This window comes from Lycium ferocissimum, unplaced genomic scaffold, assembly GCF_029784015.1.
Source record: "Lycium ferocissimum isolate CSIRO_LF1 unplaced genomic scaffold, AGI_CSIRO_Lferr_CH_V1 ctg15978, whole genome shotgun sequence".
Lineage (NCBI taxonomy): Eukaryota > Viridiplantae > Streptophyta > Magnoliopsida > Solanales > Solanaceae > Lycium > Lycium ferocissimum.
Window position 1 is genome coordinate 12,005 of NW_026716349.1, and position 5,667 is coordinate 17,671.

Sequence of the window (5,667 nt, forward strand, 5' to 3'; positions counted from 1 at the left end):
CGAGTTTGAAAAACATGATTTTATTGGTTTGGTTTATAAATTTAAAATCCGATACAATTGGTTTGATTTGATTTTATTGGTTTGGTTTATAAATTTAAAATCCGACACAATTAGTTTGATTTGGTTTTTTAAAAATTTTAACCAATCCTAATTACGTACACCCCTATTTGCACTTTCATAACCGGACATAAAAGTCATTGTTTTTACTGTTCCTCCTTGTAGCTTTGAGATTCTTCTTTCTTTTCTTCCTAACAAAAACAAATCTTTCCTTAGTAAGTAAGAGATCTAGCTCTTAAAAGACTTGACATTGATACTTACTCGTCATTAAATAAATTAGCTTGTTTTTTGATTAAAAAATACGTAGCTTTAAGAAAAATAAGTCTACTCATTTTTTTAAAGCCACGTGGTAATTTTTTCTGGTGGATCAGGACTGATTCATTTAAAAAATGGGTAGGCTTTTTTTTTTTAATTTATAAAGCCATGGAGATTTTTTTTAAAACGAGACGAGACAACTCATTAGAAAAAAAATTGTCTTGTGCCTTAAAAATAAGTCTACTAAGGAAAAATGGGTAGACTTATTTTTTAAAGTCGCGTGACATTTTCTTAGTTGAAAAATAAGCTAAATGATTTTTGAAAACAAAATCTGCCAGCGAAAAGGGTAATTTTCCACCATTTGTGTAACGGCTGGGGTAAATTTGCACTATTTGTCTAAACCAAGATATATATGCACCTTTTTTTAACAAGGGATATATCTGCTCCAAATCACAACGCTGAGGGGTATATTTACACCATTGCCCTTTCTTAAATACCCTATAAAGATGATACTAATAATTTCATCAGAGAGAGGGATTCTTTTCATCTTCCTAGAAAGAGCTAAAAAAGATCTAACTGAGATTCCATTCAACGCACCAATTTTTATTTTTATTTTAAAAAAACTTTTCTGATAATTTCCCAATTCCATAATTCTAACTCAATGGATTTTTGGGTATACTTATCTGATTTTCTTTTCCATTGCACAGTTCTACTTCAATACAGATCAGATTACCAAAAATTAAACAAATTATTAGAGACTAATTAAGAGCATGAGTTGACTAACCCTTTTACTTGATGAAAATTCTGAGAAAACCCTTTGTTTGCTTTGTTAATGATCCAACAGGAAGCTCAAAATTCTAGAATTAAAATAGAATATGGAGATTTTATACCAAATAATTGTCTTGGGTTTAATCTTTATAAAAAGACCAAAAGGACTTCTTTTAAAATATGCCAAGTAGTAATTTATGCCAAGTAGTAATTAAAAAAAGGAATAGAAGTACTCACTCTATTTCAATTTGGTTGTCTTACTTTTTTTGTCTTATTAAAAAAAATGTTACTTTCTATATTAATTACTCCCTCCGGGTCATACTAAGTGTCCACTTAACCTCTTTATTTTGATTCAAAATAAGTGTCCACTTACAAAATAAAAAGGCAATTAACTTTATTTTTCTAAATTTTTCCATATTTACTCAAGGCAATAAATAAGCAAGAGCCTTATTAATTAAGAGTAGTTTAGTTAAAATACCTATTTTTTTCTAGGAGTTATTCCTTAGTGGACACTTATTTTGAACCAGTGGGAGTAACTCTTTACACCCATGACCCAACATCCTACATTGAATATTTAAGATCACAAGCATATTTTAGTTTAAGATTACTAGATTTAAAAGTTTTTCTTTTGCTTTCTTAAACTCCATGTCAAATCAAATCTATATCTATATATCTATCTATAGCTGGGACAAAGGCCGGTGACGTGGCGCTCTAAACAATCAGCATTAGTATTTATCTTTTTCCTGGCTTTTTTTTTTTTTTTGGATTTTCTTCCTAATTTTTCTCATTAATTAACCATCCGCTATTCTAAAAAATCGAACGTCGCCTCTTTTCATCTCAAACGCAATCTGTTTTCTCTTCATCTTCGTAATAAACAAATTTGTTAGTTATTATTTGTTATTTTTGTCCCATTCAGTTTTAATCAGTTCCTTTATGTTTATAAATAAGTTTCCTTGCTCAATCTCTGCAAGCAAGGCAAATGACTATGGCTCTCTCCATATGGATTCTTAAGAAGGTAAACCAAACAATGAAGTTCCACTCTTTTCCCTTTCTGATGGAGTTCAGTAATGAGTCATGGATTTCTTAATCTTTTTGGGCTCAAACATCTCTAAATATCGGATGATTTATTATACAGATATACCTTGGTTTCTATTAATTTTCGTTTCTTGGGTAATTTTTGAATGCTTTAGCGACTGGACTCATAACCCAGTTGTCTGTTGAAAAAGCAAAAGAAATAAACCCAACTCATTTATGCTTCAGATCTGGTGTTTTTTAAGGTAATGTTGATCATTGCTTAGATTAGCCAAGTTAAGCAAACTGTGTTGCGAGCATTTATTGTGACATGCAATTCTTGGCTTCAAGTTTCGTCCTTGGCAGTGCGCTGTGTTTGTTGGTATTTTGGTTTCACTATTGGATATGTTATTGAGAGTTTGGTTTAATCCTTAGACTGTTAGTTTTATCTAGATTAGAATTCTCAAACTTGTAAAAGATCTGACTTTGATCTTCTTGAGAGTGATATGAGGACGAACATTGGAGGTAATATGATCTTGAGACCTCAATAACCAATGATCCACTCTGATCTAGCTACAAGATTATTTTTTCTTACTCCAAATAATAAGAAAAACCATGTCCTATGCAATTTGTGACGTCTTGATTTCCATGCATATTTTACTCACTTGAAGGAAAATGTGCAGCTTCATTGGATTTCCTTTCCCATCCTAATTAGGTACTTGAATTATTTCAGGGCTGCAATGGCGAACAAACACTCAGGGGATAACAGGACCGGACTTCTGTATCAATATTTATAATAGTTGTTATATGCTGCTTCTTTTATTTACTTGGAGCATGTCAAAGAAGGCGGGAATGAGAAAATATAGCTCTGGCAGTCACCCAGGCTGCTGGTGAGAATTGTGATATACTATCAAAGCTCAATTTTAAGACTCGACATGCTGGTGAAGCAGGCATGTCGAGTAAATCAAGTCATGTGAAGATCAAAAGCGTGCTATGACCTTCCCAAGGGAAAGTTTGAACTACCGAGAAAGGCATTTTCCCTCAAGAAGAGAAGTTACATATCCTTACTTCAGCACCTAAGGGATATGTTACCCCGTTTCCATGGCCAAAAAGTCAGGACTTCGTTCCCTATGCCAGTGCTTTACATAAGAGCTTGATAGTTGAAAGGCCATTCAGAACTGGGTTCAGGATGAGGGTAACGTGTTTAGGTTCCCAAAAGGAGGGGGGCAGTTTCCTCAAGGAGCAGATAAGTATATTGACCAGCTTGCTTCAATAGTTCCAACAGAAATAGGACAGTTTAGACTACCTTGGACACTGGTTTGGGGTATACTACCTGGTCTGTAAACTTCCTTTTTCAAGTTTAACTTGAATTATGGTTTTATCTTGAGTTATGGACACACTATATTTCTCTCGTAGCCTTGTGAATACGATCCGACGTAATGTTGTATGCTTGCGACGGGCAAGAGTTAAGACATTTGGGGCTTATAGCTTTGTTAGAGAATGTAGAACTAGAAAGTTACGTTATGCTTGATCTTTTCTTTTGTCTTTTTCAAAGTTGGAAAAGTTTGAGCTATATATATTCCTTTTATTTTGCAGTTGATGCATACTATTACAATCAAGGAGTGTAAGGGATGAATAGGATCCCGTTTTCTTCTTTAAGGGACCTTAATATGATCCCGATTACGAATGATCATACAAAAAAAGTACTAACACAGACTGTTAATATGATCACTAAATCTACATATATATATGTTACTATATACTGTAAATCTTATCAGAGGTAATATAACAACAATATAATGATAAATCTATGATTTCTTATGTCTCCAAACAACTTTTATATGTATGCTTTATTTTTATCTTTTTTTATATCAACTACATTTATAAAGCCACATATGTGACCGCGCGAAGCGCGGGCCACTTAACTAGTTAAGACAAATAAATTGAAATGAAAAGACTAATTTTTAACAATCCGTAGTAAGTTTCTATAGTTTTATAACCACCTGTTGGGAGTCTGAAAGATTGTCTTGGGAAGTTTATACATTTTTAATGTTTGTTTATTCAACTCGTAAAAATCTTGTAGCTCTTCATTTCTACTTACTCCTCCTACCATTTTTAACTTGTCATATGTATTGACTTGCTTTAGCACAATTAAGTAAATAGAATGACAATTTATTATATCACTGCTATTTATTGCTAAGTCATCTAATAATTGAAGTCAATCAAACATCCTTTAAAAGTTTGTATAATGCTTATAATTCCTTGGAACTTTCAATTTCGCATAATTAATAGTAAAGGTAAAATAGATATGAAATGGTAAATTACTTTTTAATTTTTCAAAATAGACAAGTAAAAATGGACGGAGGGAGTAATAATCAAATCCAACTTTCCTATGTCTCTTTGGAAAATAATTTAACAAAGGCTACCTAATAAGTTGTTGTATATTGTCAAGAAAAGAGACTGTGCAAATAATTTTCACACTTGATTAAGAAAACCAAGATGATAAAAAGACTTGACAAGTCAATGAATTGTATTTTAATATTACCAATGAACTGTAAATCTAGATCTACACGTTTAATCTAACATACTGCTACTACTCGTTTTCAGATGAATACATCCAATTTTTAAACAAGTAAAATGTTGAAAATGAGGACCAAAAAAAAAAATGCTCGACATTTTAATTTGTTTTTTCGTAATTACCTTCAGGTTAATGTGATGATGGGATCATATCTTCAACTCAATTTCTACTCAATATTCACAAAGGGTTCAGTTGAGACTTTTATCAAACACGTTGTAGACATTTTTTAACATTGACTATTACCTCTACAAGGATCAGAACAGCACGCATATATTTGGTTCTTAAGCAGCAAAAATGGTGTAAGAATGGAGAAGAACCTGCTTGGTGGACTTCCGTTTTTGGTTTTCAGGCAACTGTTCTTCTCTTGCCTATTTGGTAGCCATTTTATTTTTGGCCATGACAATTCAGGTTGTTATTGTGTTTTGACTTGATAATCTATTATTAAAAAGAGGATAGTTTGCAATAAAATTTTGACAAGTGGTAGCGAAAATGCCACGTGTTAATTTTAGGACAAAAATTAGGTAATTAGGTAATGATTAGTTAATCTTTTGAATTGAATTCAAATCTACTGATTTACAATTTTAAAAAAAAATATAAAATTAGATTAAAAGGGACGTGCTCCAAAATATTAGAAGCCAAGCATACCCACAATCATCCTATGTGGGCTGAGCATGTTCTACATTGCTAATGTTCTCTTTTTTTTTCTTTTTTTTTTTTGTCAAATACATGTTGTGGTGTGTTTACTTTCTTATTTGGTTACTTGGAAAAAAAAAATTATAGCATGTTTTTTCCTTTCTTTTCAAGTCACGTAAGATATTTTCCTCAATTTTGTATATTTTTTAACGTAATTTAAAAAAAATGAATTTAAGTATTAACTAAATTCTCAATCGTGTCCTAAATTTAAGCTCCATTTACTTTTTTTATCAATCTATATATTATTAAAGGATAGTTTTAGGACAAAAAATAGTTAATTAGTTATTGTTTTAATTTAAAAAAAA

At 31.5% G+C, this 5,667-nt stretch overlaps 1 pseudogene; it reads left to right on the forward strand.

The window, feature by feature from the left end:
- The first annotated feature begins 2,065 nt into the window (after window positions 1–2,065).
- LOC132042531 (probable methyltransferase PMT2) lies at window positions 2,066–3,427 on the forward strand (annotated as a pseudogene).
- Window positions 3,428–5,667: the final 2,240 nt, after the last annotated feature.